The sequence below is a fragment of the Panthera leo genome, chromosome B4, assembly GCF_018350215.1.
Source record: "Panthera leo isolate Ple1 chromosome B4, P.leo_Ple1_pat1.1, whole genome shotgun sequence".
In the NCBI taxonomy this organism is placed as follows: domain Eukaryota; kingdom Metazoa; phylum Chordata; class Mammalia; order Carnivora; family Felidae; genus Panthera; species Panthera leo.
Window position 1 is genome coordinate 58,736,799 of NC_056685.1, and position 14,757 is coordinate 58,751,555.

A 14,757-nucleotide genomic window follows, 5' to 3' on the forward strand; every position below is an offset into this window, starting at 1 on the left:
ATTTTCTTAGCCCTTATTATGGTCATTATGTTGATCATTATTTCCACAAATAGATTTCATTAATCCAAAATTAACTGTCTAGAATCTCTGCCCTAGGCTTCAATTTAGGGAAGGGCATAGGCCTGATATTCTTTGTGCATATGTAACATCCTCGCTGTGGACAAGGAATCTCTCTGCACCTTGATCTTCAAAAACTAGAATGAGTTCATCTAACATAGGCATTAATTATAACACAACTTCTCTTTCTTGGATTTTACATCTTAATTTAAGTGAGATCCAAACGTTGGGAAACTTTGGATAAAAGACTTCTGTCTTTCTTGTGATAATATAAATATTTCTTTAAACTATAGACAAAGCATTTTTATTTTGCGTCCTAAGCTGTTAATACCTCCAAAAGGAAGAAATACCAATCTAAAATATGTTAACATTATTTATACAATGTTATATGTCAATTATATTTCAATAAAGCTAGAAAAAATACGTTAATGTTTTTCCTATTCAGGAAACTGTTGCTATAATTTATAATTATAATTATTTCAGTTTAAGTCTTACACATTTTTGAAATGTTTCCTTTGTGAAATAACTTAGGAAAGAAACAGAAAAGACTATGATAAATGCATTTAATAAATATTACTCTAGTTTTCTTATTTTCCAATGGCTTGAAACAGTATTCCAAATCTCATTCATTCCTATTAATATTAACTATCCTTATGTAAAGTGGGGAACTTGTTTGTACAGGAAAAAAAGAAAAATCTAATTAGATGTTATGCTTAGTAATTTCTTAATCTTGAGGTTTGCTACTCTGTATTCTTCTATTTCATATACCATTTAAAATTTCTTAGTATTTTTTATGGGTCTTTTAAATCACATTGTTTTATTTTTGTATCCTAGAAAGGAAGGCTTTTACCAATTTAATTTGTTATTTATTGTCCCAGCATGGCAAAATCACACCTACAGATGCTTATTAAAATCATCTAAAGATAAATCACAAACCTTACATTCTGTTCACATTGTAATGAAATGAATATAAAAGCAAAATTGGGTTTTCCTTCTAAGTCCTATATTTGGAGTGGAGCAAGGCTCACATTAGAATAATGGAGACAGGGGCGCCTGGGTGGCTCAGTCGGTTAAGAGTCCGACCTCGGCTCAGGTCATGATCTCACGGTCCGTGGGTTCGAGCCCCGCATCGGGCTCTGTGCTGACAGCTCAGAGCCTGGAGCCTGTTTCAGATTCTGTGTCTCCTTCTCTCTGTGACCCTCCCCCGTTCATGCTCTGTCTCTCTCTGTCTCAAAAATAAATAAACGTAAAAAAAATTTAAAAAAAAAAAAAAAAAAAAGAATAATGGAGACAGTCTGGAGCCTCACACTGTAAAGAAGAGGGAGGTTTGGAAGCAATCCCAAAGGAAAATGATAAACATGTTCAATTATTGAAAAATACATCAGATGGGAAAAGCAACTGCTCTTGCTTAGCTTAGAAAAGGGAGCGTTTGTTCACACATGGTTCCCCAGCATACGAAGTGCTGTTATTAAGAGGAAGATAATTAGCTCTTCTCTCTCTCTATCTCTCTAATTAAAACAGATGCACAAAAATATTTGTAGGAAGCAATTATGTATAAAATTTTTAAAACTGTATGTTTGGACCAAAAGCTGAGTTAGATTAGATGTGTCATGAAGAAAGGTAGGAAATAAAGCTGGCCCTATGAAAAATCATCAAACAAGAGGCTTATTTCTATTCTCTGGCTTTTTGTCCTTCTATACCAACTCAGTAACCCTAATCTTCCCATTCTGTAAGGTACCAAAGACCCTTGTTATTTTTTTTCCCCCATCCCTATCAAATCTATCTCAATAAAAGATCTGTTAGGGGCACCAAGGTGGCTCAGTTGGTTGAGCATCCAACTCTTGGTTTCAGCTCAGGTAATGATCCCAGGGTCCTGGGATCAAACCCTGTGTTGGGCTCCCCACTGAGCATGGAGCATGCTTCTTGAGATACTCTCTCTCACCCTCTGCCCTTGTCCCCATCTTGCTCGCACACACACTCTCTCTTTATATATATATATATAGAGAGAGAGAGAGAGAGAGAGAACATAAAATAAAAATATATAAAAAAAGATCTAATAAAGTAATCCATATTATGGTAAGTAACTTAGATTATTAACGCTTAAACATATTAGTCCTCAGTTCAGCACAATAAATATTTTTGGAGTTCCACTGACTATTAAGGTTTGTATTAGGTTCCTTGTATACGATTTCTGAGAGTCTAAATTGGTATAACCACTTTTAAATGCAATTTGACATTTTTAGTAAAGGTAAAGGTATATAAATTATAAACCAGTAATTCTACTCCTGCATGCATATCCAAAAGAAAAATCACGAGATTTACCAAAATCCCTGAAACGCTGCTGCTAAGCCATCACGCGAACTTTTTCTGGGGTAGGTGGGCAGTTGCCGCAGTCTCTGGACAGCGACAGCAGGACGATGGAGCGAATGTTCCCGGGGTGGCCGGCACCCCGCGATTGCTCAGGGAGACCCTCGCCCAGCGAGTTTGAGCAGGTCAAAGTGAAGCCCCTCAGAAGTGAGGGGTTGGAAAACAGCCCCATTTGAGGTAAAATTCGAGAGGGAGTTGCCACCTGGTAGTCTGAAGACTTGGTCACAGACTTTAGAAGTGGGAGTGGACGGAAGCCAGAGACAAAGGAAGGGTGCTTGATTGCCGGTCAGGAAGAGCACAGAGTTCTGAAACTAGAGCCGGGTAGCTGGGTGATGCCATTTTCGCCCCTCTGGCGCATGCGCATACACGCCTACAAACGCCACAACAATCCCCCCAGTAAATTAAGCAGCGCCATCTAGTGGAGAACGGAGCCATTACACTAAGCCCCGCACAACTGGACCACCGCTGCTCTTGAGGAACACAATTCTCTCCGCCAGCTTAGTTTATGGATTATAAAGTGCTTCATAGTTTGACTTCTAGGGGAAACTGGATGTAATTTCAATCTTATTTCATTCTGTTTGCTGGTGCATCTATTTATTTTTTTCCCTTTTTCTTTTCTTATTCTTGAATACAGAAAGGGAAAAATTATTTTTATTTTTTGTTTTTATAAAAAAGATTTTTCTTTAATTTCTTCTACTATATTTTTCACTTTTTGTAATTTTTAAAAATTCTATTCTACATTCATCATTTCATTTTATTCTATTTTATTGTATTCATTTTTTTTCAAATTTTTAAACGATTTCCTTTGTTTTTCTTTCTTTTCTTTTCTCTTTTCTTTTCTTTTCTTTTCTTTCCTTTCCTTTCCTTTCCCTTTTTTTTCTCTATTCTATCAAGAATAGAGATCAACAACCAGACCAAAACCCACCTAGGATCTAGCATCTCTTATTTGATTTTTTTAATGTTGTTTTTAATTATGTATTTATTTATTTACTTAATTAATTTATTTTCTTCCTTCAAAATGACAAAACAAAGTAATTCACCCCAAAAGAAAGAACAGGAAGAAATGAAAGTCAGGGAATTAATCAACACAGATACAAGCAATATGTTTGAACCAGAATTTAGAATCATGATAATAAGAATACTATCTGGGGTTGAAAATAGGTTAGAATCCCTTCTTCTGAGATAAAAGAAGTAAAAGCTAGTCAGGAAGAAATTTAAAATGCTATAACTGAGCTGCAATCTCGAAAGAATGCCATGGTGGCGAGGATGGGTGAAGCAAAGCAGCAAATCAGTGATATAGAGGACAAACTTATGGAGAATAATGAAGCAGAAAAAAAAAAAAAAAAGGAGACTAAGGCAAAAAAGCACGATATAAGAATTAGAGAACTTAGTGACTTATAAAAAAGTAATAACATCAGAATCAGAATCATAGGGGTCCCAGAAGATGAAGAGAGAGAAAAAGGGGTAGAAGGTTTTTGTGAGCAAATCATAGTGGAAAATTTTCCTAACCTGGGGAAAGACACAGACATCAAAATCCAGGAAGCACAGAGAACTCCCATTAGATTCAAAAGAAACCAACCATCAACAAGGCACATCATAGTCATATTCACAAAATACTCAGGCAAGGAAAGAATCATGAAAGCAGCAAGGGAACATAAGGCCTTACCCTACAAGGGAAGACAAATCAGGTTCACAGCAGACATATCCACAAAAACTTGGCAGGCCAGAAAGGAGTGGCAGGATATATTCAATATGCTAAATGGAAAAATATGCAGCCAAGAATTCTTTATCCAGCAAGGCTGTCATTCAAAATAGAAGAAGAGATAAAAAGTTTCTCAGACAAACAAAAGCTAAAGGAATTTGTGACCACTAAACCAGCGCTGCAAGGAATTTTAAGAGGGACTCTCTGAGGGGAGAAAAGACGAAAAGAAAAAAAAAAAAAGACCAAAAGCAACAAAAACTAGAAAGGACCAGAGAACACCACCAACATAATGGCAATGAATTCATATCTTTCAGTACTAAATCTAAACGTCAATGGACTAAATGCCCCAATCAAAAGACATAGGGTAAAAGAATGGATAAGAAAAAAAAAAGACACATCTATATGCTATTTACAACAGACCCATTTTAGATCTAAAGACACATTCAGATAGAAAGTAAGGGGATGGAGAACCATCTATCATGCTAACAGTTGCCAAAAGAAAGCTGGAGTAGCCATACCTATACCAGATAATCTAGATTTGATAATAAAGACTGTAACAAGAGATAAAAAAGGCAGTATATCATAATTAAGGAGTCTACCCACCAAAAAGGTCTAATAATTGTAAACAATTATGCTCCAAATGTAAAATAACTCAAATATATAAATCAATTAATCACAAATATAAAGAAACTCATTGATAATAATGCCACAATATTAAGGGGCTTCAACACCCTACTTACAGCAATGGAAAGATCATCTAAACAGAAAATCAACAAGTAAACAACGGCTTTGAATGGCTCACTGGACCAGATAGACTTAACAGATATGTACAGGACCATATTTTATCCTAAAACCAACAGAATACACATTCTTCTCGAGTGCACATGGAACATTCTCCAGAGTAGATCACATACTGGGACACAAATCAGCCCTCAGCAAGTACCAAAAGATCGAGATCATACTGTGCATAATTTCATACCACAACACTATGAAACTCGAAATCAATCACAAGAAAAAATTTGGAAAGATAACAGATACTCGGAGACTAAAGAACATCCTACTAAAGAACGAATGGGCTAACCAAGAAGTTAAAGAGGAATTTAAAAAGTACATGGAAATCATTGAAAATGATAACACCACAGCCCAAAACCTCTGGGATGCAGCAAAGGGAGTCATAAGAGGGAAGTATATAGCAATCTAGGCCTTCTTAAAGAAGGAAGAAAGTCTCATATACACAACCTAACTTTACACCTTAAAGAGCTGGAAAAAGAACGGCAAATAAAACACAAGACCAGCAGAAGACAGAAAATAACAAAGATTAGAACAGAAATCAATGCTATTGAAACAAACAAATAAAAAAACCCCAAACAAATAAACAAACAAAAACGCAGTAGAACAAATCAATGAAAGCAGGAGCTGGTTCTTTGAAAGAATTGACAAAATTGATAAACCCCTTGCCAGTATGTTCAAAAAGAAAAAGGAAAGGACTCAAATAAGTAAAATCAGGAATGAAAGAGGAAAGACTACAACCAACACTGCAGAAATATAAAGAATAATAAGAGAATATTATGAGCAATTATATGCCAAAAAATGGGCAATCTGGAAGAAATGGACAAATTCCTAGAAACATATAAACTGCCAAAACTGAAACAAGAAGAAATAGAAAATTTGGACAGACCAATAACCAGTAAAGAAATCGAATTAGTAATCAAAAATCTCCCCAAAAACAAGAGTCCAGGGTTGGATGGATAGCTTTCCAGGGGAATTTTACCTAACATTTAAGGAAGAGTTAACACTTATTCTTTTGAAGCTGTTCCAAAATATAGAAATGGAAGGAAAACTTCCAAACTCTTTCTATGAAGCCAGCATTACCTTGGTTCCAAAACCAGACAAAGATCCCACTAAAAAGGAGAACTACAGACTAATTTCCCTAATGAACACAGAGGCAAAAATCCTCAACAAGATATGAGCCAACTGGGTTCAAGAATACATTAAAAGAATTATTCACCACGACCAAGGGAGATTTATACTTGGGAGGCAGGGCTGGTTCACTACCTGCAAAATAATCAATGTGATACATCACATCAATAAAAGAAAGGTCAAGAACCACATGATCCTCTCAATAGATGCAGAGAAAGCATTTGACAAAATACAGCATCCTTTCTTGATAAAAACTCTCAAAAAAGTAGGGATGGAAGGATCATACCTCAAGATCATAAAAGCCATATATGAAAGACCCACCATTAACATCCTGAATGGAGAAAACCTGAGAGCTTTCCCGCTAAAGTCAGGAACAAGACAGGGATGTCCACTCTCGCCACTGTTACTCTACATAATACTGGAAGTCTTAGCCTCAGCAGTCAGACAACACAAAGGAATAAAAGGCATCCAAATTAGCCAGGAGGAGGTCAAACTTTCACTCTTCACAGATGACATGATACTTTATATGGAAAACCCAAAAGATTCCACCAAAAAACTGCTAGAACGGATCCGTGAATTCAGCAAAGTCACAGGATATAAAACCAATGCACAGAAATACGTTACATTCCTAGACACCAATAATGAAGCAACAGAAAAAGAAATCAAGGGATTGATCCCATTTACAATTGCTACAATTTACTTTTTGATAATTTACTTTTAACACAAAATAATTGATGTAAAAAAATAAATAGGGGGTCCAGTTCAAAATGGTGATGTGAGGTGATCGTAAACTCACCTCTTTCTATGCACATATGCACACACCAAATTTGTAGCTATATATGGAACAATTTCCTCTGAAAATAAACCCTAAAAAAACTAAGGGAGAGAGACCCCTTCACATTCGAAGCAGAAAGGAAAGGCTGAGACACATTCTTGCCATAAGCCCCAACACTGGTGTGGCAACCCACATTGGGGAACAGACTCACAACCAGGAGCTTCTACCTGAGGAGTGAAGGGTTCATACCCCACATGAGGCACTCCAACTTTTGAGGCTCCACCTGAGAGACAAATCCCCAAAACACCTGGCTTGAAGACCATTGGGGCTTGTGCCCATGAGACCCACGTGGCTGTGGTGAGCTATGGAACAGCTTTTAAAGGGCTCACCCACAGACTTACCTGCCCCAGGGCCCAGGGCAGAAAAAGCCTTTGAAAAGAGTTCACCTAGACTTTGTGTGAAAGAGTCTCATTTCCTAATTTTGAAGCACTGGTCTGAGGTGCAACAGCCTGCTGAGATACTCTTCAGGGACAGAGGCTGGTAGGTGACATCTTCCTGCTTTTGCTCTGCCTTGCTAAAACCAGTAGGTACTATCTTCTTTTCCCCTTCTTTTTTTTTCCTTTTTTCCCTTATTTTTTTATTCTTTTCTTTTCCGTTTCTTTTCTTCTTTTTCTTTTCTGTTTTCAGTGGGAACCATTGTTGTACTTCCCCTCTGCCTCTTTCCAAACAGTACTCACCATTTTTGCGTTCTCCTGCTGCTGCACACAAGAGTGTCAGTACCTCTCGAAGGGGAGCTTCTACCTACATCTGGAGACCCAGTTTTGCAGCTGCCATCCAGGGAACACCCTCTGATTGGCTGGCCCTGGAGACCAACGTAAGCTTGCATTCCTGTGTCCCACAGGACTATAGCAATCAGAGATTTACTTCTTGGCAGAATATCACTCCCAGGGCACTGCAGACATAGCAGGCTGAAACACACCCTGGTCTTCCTGAGAAAGAGGCCTATTTGCATCCAGGCACTCTGGCCTGAGGGGCAGGCTTCTGTTTTGGCACATCTAAGCCGGTGGATGCATCTTTGCACACTCTCTCTGCCTTGCTCCACTTTGCCTGTGTCTTCCAGAAGGAAGTTTATAGCCTTCTCTGGTGCCTTGATTTTTATGGCTCCTGCACTACATTGCTTGGGTCTGACGGCCACTGGTACCTATGCTAGTAGGCCCCAGAGGACTATAACCAACAGAGAAATAATTCCTAAACAGCTACCACTCCCCAGGGCACATCAAAAGGCAATAGACCCAGAAGCTCAATCTTTCTATGAAAGTGGCTTATTAGCTTATTGTTAGAGCTGCAGTTCGGACAGGGGGCAGGCTTCTAATTATACCTAAGGGCTAAGTATAAATTTTTCTCTCTGGAACATTGGTCACTCAAGTCAGTAAATAATAAGAAAGTGACACTGATTACTTCAAGTCAGAAAATGATAAACTTTAAAGTTTAGGAGATTTCAATCAGTGGTTCTCTTTTAATTTTATTAATATGTATAAATGTGGAGGAATTTGTGGTCCCTGTGTCCACAGCTCTAGGAAGCAGGAAGGACATATTGTGAGGTCTGGACTGTGGAGAAGTATGGAGATGGCAGATGCAAGAAAGCTCATGAGAATTTTTTTACTTCATTGGGAAAGTCAGAATATAAACCTCTATCAATTGGTCAACTGATCAACTCATTGATGTATATGTCAATGTACAAACGTGAAGTTGGTATTCATATGCAAGGAATAGCCACAGACATGTACTGACAGATAACAGTGGAAGATGCAACACAAATCTCTCATTTTTAATACCGAAATTTAAATCTAAATAAAGACGCTACTTGAGTTAGTCTGGAATCTAATATCTAGGCTTTATCCTAAATACCTAATATTAAGAAGTCTGAGCTATTGGGGTGCCTGGGTGGCTCAGTCGGTTGAGTGTCCGACTTCAGCTCAGGTCGTGATCTCACGGTTCATGGGTTCAAGTCCCATGCTGGGCTCTGTGCTGACAGCACAGAGCCTGCTTCAGATCCTCTGTTCTCCTCTCTGCCCCTCCCTCACTTGTGCTCTCCCTGCCAAAAAAAAAATTAAAAAAGAAAGAAATCTGAGCTGTTATTCTAATGTTAATGACAGCAAAAGTTTTGAATGAGATATATAACAAGTGCTTAGTGCATTTTACATATATTCTCCTATTTAACCCTCAACATTTTCATAGCAGATAAATATTGCTATAATTCTCAGCATTTATTCAGCAAGGTCACAGAGCTGGCAAGTAGTAAATTATAGACTCAAATACATGACCTCTGGCCTCTCAGTTGCTTTTCTTCTCAGTTGTGCCATGCTGCCCCAGTAGCACTGAACTTCTACTTTAACAACCAACAGCCTGATTACATTCTGGTAAGCCTAATGTTTTCCTGTTTCCAGGTGGAATAATATGTACTATGTGTTTTCTAGGGAAAGAATAGTGGTGTTGAGGAAGAGACACCTCTGCCTTCTGAGAAACTGCTTAGAAATTTTCCAGACCATGTTATGGAAATAGCTTAACCTCAGACCCAAGACATTTAGGTGAGCCAGGATGGAGTGTTCTCTGAGAGGAAAGGGTCAAGTAAATATTTCATCCCTTAGATACAGTCATTGTCCTTTTTGTGTCCTTTGGCCTGAGAGAGCACAGAACAATGAGGTCAGCCAAACAGATGTGAGGGCAAAGCTTACCATGTGCTAGCTTTCTCCAGACACTATAATGAACATCAAAGACAGCTTTGAAGTTCAAAAGGAAAAGTTATTTAGACTGCCTGAGGGTCTGTTAACCTGTGAAGAGCACTACTTCCTTGACAGTAATGCTACGTTTTGAAGCGGGGAGTAAAGAGTATAAAGAGACAAATTATTGAGAAAACTGACATCTCAGCTTCTTAGCTTCACTGATCATCCCACAAAACAGTAAACTCCATGAAGACAGCCAGTTCTTTACTATCTACCTAATGCCTAGTTCAGAGCAGGTAGTATATAGATAATAATTATCCATATGTTCAATTGTGTTTATTAATACAGATTGAGTGAATGATTGATAGAGCATATACTATGTGCTTCTGTTATAAGTGCTAGAAACACAGAAGTGGATAAACCAAATTCCCTGTTAATGAAATTAACAAGTCAATGTAAATATATATTATGTTAGGTGGTATAAGTGCTAATAAGAAAAATAAAACAGAGTAAGAAGAAAGAGAATAAACATAACAGAGTGAGGAACTAGATAAAGATAAGACTGTGATGAATAAAGATGTCTCTACTAAGGGGCATTTAAACAAAGAGCTCTGAAGGAATTGAAGGAGTGACCGTGTAGATATGGAACAACATCTAACATAATTAATGATTTTAATTTCATAATCTCAATGCCTCCAGCCCTTACTTGCTTGGGTGTAGGATGTCCAGGGTCTCCCTTCTGGGACTATCTAGGAATCTAGGTGCATTGTCACATGTTCTTGAATTAGACTTGGTAACTGGCTTAAAAGTCTGCTCCATACATGTAACCACATAGTATTGGTTTTTATATCACCTAGTGAGTACATTTCCTTTTCTGCTTGCTGGTCATTTTCCTAAAAGGTAAATAGTAAGAGACTATTTTCCATTTCTCACATCTAAGGGAGCTTTTATGACATTACATATAATTGAAAATAAATTTGAAGTTTTGACTTCAATTTGAACTCTTTAAATCTGTCCTGAAGGAGTACTAAAGAAGTTTTAAGTCATATATTTAATCATGTGGACAATTCAAGTATTGGACAATACATATTGGCTGCTATTGACCAGACATTTAATTTATGTGCTGATTTTTATAAAACCTCACTCTAAAGGCCAGAAGTACAATGTCCCAGGACACGACAGTAATAGTAATAATAGTAATAGTTGGAGCCGGCAGAGGAGCAGCCAACCTGGAGAATCCATAGGCATGTGGTCAAGTTCTACATGACTTTCCCAGAAACAATGCATTCATGTGTATGATCAATCTTTATTTGATTCAAATCTAGCAAACATTTATTTAGCACTTTCTCTATGCGAGACCTTATGCTAACTGTCTGAAGGGTTTGTAATTTTAAAGAATGAAATTTTGATCTCATTGCACCTCTGGCTGCTGCTACTGTCCTTTCACAGGGTCTACTCATGCCATGGATTTTACAAATGTAATGCACATGTGTTCTTGAATTATGTAAACAGTTACATTAATAAATCTGGAATGTTTTTGAGTGAAAATTAGCCCCTAACAGATGAATTCTCAATTCTCTTCTTTACTCTAATGCTGAATGTTTTCATATTCAGACATTGACCAAAGTTCTATGTCCAAAAACTTTCCACCTCAATTGTCATGTTTTTAAGTACCAGTATAGATACATTTAGCTATATAAAGAGAGTGTATAAAAGTTAGTGTATAACTTGAGTGGAATACAATATATATTTGTTCATTTATTTAAATATTCAAGAAGGATTGTTTATCTATGAAGAATTTACTGAAATTTATTTGATAGGCACATGATATCAACAGCCCAGCTCAGTGTTTCTCATCTTTTCATGATAAGCAAATGACAACAACATTTAAATATAAGGATTCCCATTCCAATAGTGAGAAGATATGATTCCCAGGCATGCCTCACTTGTGGAAAGGTGTGTGGGAGATTGAGGGTATACTGATAATGTTTCACAACATGATGATAAAGAATTGGTTTCTGGGAAGAAAGATGCCACAAGAAAGGTTAGGGTGCAAGAGAGATAACACTGCTATATCCCATGGTTACTCAGTGGCTCAGCCTCTCTCATGGGTCACTTCAGAGGGTCAAAACCCTGTGTCTACCCTGTGAGAGTACAATGTTATTATAATAAGGGAGATTCATTTATAGAACACATTCCAGTTGATCAAAGTCCAGAAACACTGGGTCCAGGAATTATTTTGGAAGTTATAATATATATTTTCCCCTTAAATTGTAGCTAAAGTATTTACCATGCTACTTTTTGAATTCTAAAAAACAAAACAAAACAAAATGTGCACATTGACTATAGAGTAAAAATTCTCTAGCATACCAATACATGAATCTCAACTTTAAGCACTATGTAGAAATGATGCAAACAAGCCTTTGAATGTGTAGATGATGCTGCTAAACTGGCATTAGTAGGAAATGGGTTTTGACCTATTATTATTTGGTCACATTGAGATGCATTATGGTCTTTTGTTCACCCATTCTGAGGAACCAATGTGAGATATTGGACTTAATTAGGAAAACCATATATTATACATGTTCTTGTGAGCCAAGTCTCCTCCTATAGGCTCCAATAGAACATTGTTTGGTGGTAGGCTGGTAAATACACTTTTAAGGGTGAAAATTTATTAGCAGAGGTCTATATGGACTGTCTAGTGTGAGAATATCTTCAAGAAGAAAACAAAACTAGACTTAAATTAGCTCTGTTATTTATTAGCTGTATGCTTTTGTATAAATTATTCTAGTCTCTGTTTTACCTATAAATTGAGTTCATGGTATTTATCTCACCTTGTGGTTTAGATAATATGAATTGAACATAGAGCCCAAAATAATAAATTCTCAATAAGTGTTAGTTTCCACATTCCACTGAAGATCTACTTGTCATAATATTTCTAAAAATAGTTCACTCTGACTTCTATGTCTGACCAAGAAGGACTAAAAGGATATGTATTTGCTCTCCTATTTAAACAACTTTGAAAATGGACAAAATATATGAAACAACAGGACCTGACACAACAAAGACAATGACCTTAAGAAAAAGAAAATAAGCAAAGTCAGCCCAATAATTGCTGTAGCTTACTCCTTTGAAGAACATTTCTTGGCCACAGCACAGAGAAGGGAAATACAGGCAGAGTCTGGCAATCTCCCTGAAGTAAGGAGACAGAGCTAGGAATCTGGAGAAGTCAAAGTGGTTACAGTTTCCAGGGCATTGTACAGGAAAGGAGAAAGCTGTACAGAGAGAACTCTGAGAACTGCAGAAAGTCCCTGTCAAGAATTCAGTTGAATACTGATTAAGCATGTGTACAAAGAAACTATCCATACTGGATAAAGATCCAGTAGAAATTATTAGAGGGACAGTGTCTGACACTCTCAAAGGGGCAGGAATAATGCCAACCCAATAGCCAAAATAGAAAACTATATGATCCATGGGGAATGAATTAGAATACTCATAAATATTTTGCCTTAACAGTGGAGAAAATTAACCTTGGATTAAACATCGCTCTGGTCCCTTTTAACAAACTTTGAAAGAATGGTCCAAAAGGATAATCTATTTCCAAATAACTGTCCCAGAACAAAGCTCAATAAATAATTACAGGAACACAAAAATATCCAGCACTTAAGTAGGAAAATTACACAATGTCTATCATGCAACCAAAAATTACAGGGTATGAAGAGGAGAAAAATAAAATAATCAATCAAAACTGATTCAGAAATGACACAGGTATAGAATTAGTCAACAAAGGCATTAAATTATTAATTCTAGTTATGTCTTATATGTTCAAAAATATAGCAGAAAAATTAAACATATTAAGTAAAGACATAGAACATATTAAAAAGACAAAAATTGATTTTTTAGAGATGAAATCTATAATGTTAAAATAAAAAACATACTGGGTGAGATTAAAAGCAGATTAGACATTTCAGAAGTAAAGCCTAGTGAACTCAATGACATAGCTATAGAGACTCTCCAAAATGAAATACATTGAAAATTATTTCAAGTATCCAAATATATATGTAATTAGAGTCACAAATGGAGTGGGGGAAAATATTTGGGAAAAAAATGTCAAAATGTTTCCAAATTTGATAAAAACTATAAATATACACATGTAAGTACCTCAGAAAACTTCTAACAAAAATAAAAATATACCAAAAAATCATAATAAAATTCCTTAAAGACAAATTAAAGAGAAAAATCTCAAAAGCCAAATAGGAGGAGGGGAAATTATATGTTACATACAGAGGAACAAAAATGAACATGACAGCAGATTTCTCATTGAAACTATGTAAGCTAGGAAGTACCAGAGCAACATCTTTAAAGTACTGACAGGAAAAAAAAAGTTGTCAACCTAGAATTTTTCACCCAATGAAAATATCTTTTAGGAACAAAGATAAAATAAATGCTTTTTTTTAACATATAAAAGAAGAAAATAATAACAACCTGACAATATAACTACAAGTATGTTAAAGTAAATCCTTTAAGCAGAGTAAAATAAAATCTGACAAAAACTTGAACCTACAAAAAAGAATAAAGAACCAGAAATGGTAGTAACTACCTTTGTAAATACAGATATATTTTTTTATTATTTAATCTCTTTGAAAGTTAATTAAGAGGTTAAAACAAAAATATTAATAATGCATTTTAGAGTTTATAATATATATAAAGAAGTAAAATGTATGATAACAATAGCACAAAGACTGACAGAGAGAAACAGAAGTGTGTTTTGTAAGGATCTTACAATGTGCTTGAAGTATATTAATGCTAAAAGTTAGACTGATAAAGATGTATACCATAAACCTTAAAGCAACAACTAAACTAATGCAAAGAGTCAGTCATAGCTAATATGCTAACAAAGCAGATGAAATGGAATCATACAATAATACTCAACTCAAGAATACTAGACAGACAATGCAATAAAGAACACATGAGACAAATAGAAAATAAATAGCAAGATGATAGATTCAAAAGTCACATTGAATGTAAAGGGTATGAACACATCAATTAAAGGCAGAGCTTATTATATTAGATAAAACAGACCCAACTATATGGTTTGGTATAAAAGCTACAAATAAGTTGAATGTAGAGGAAAATAATATAGTCTGCTAATGTGAATCAAAAGAAAGTTGTAGTGGCTAATTAACATCAGAGTAAACAATATTCCCACCAAT

The 14,757-nt window shown here is 36.1% G+C and overlaps 1 protein-coding gene across 11 annotated transcripts in view; it reads right to left on the bottom strand.

Moving 5' to 3' along the window:
* The window catches only part of LMNTD1 (lamin tail domain containing 1), a 511,366-nt gene that overhangs the window by 300,081 nt on the left and 196,528 nt on the right, over positions 1–14,757 (bottom strand). The gene's annotated exons all lie outside the window — the stretch shown is intronic.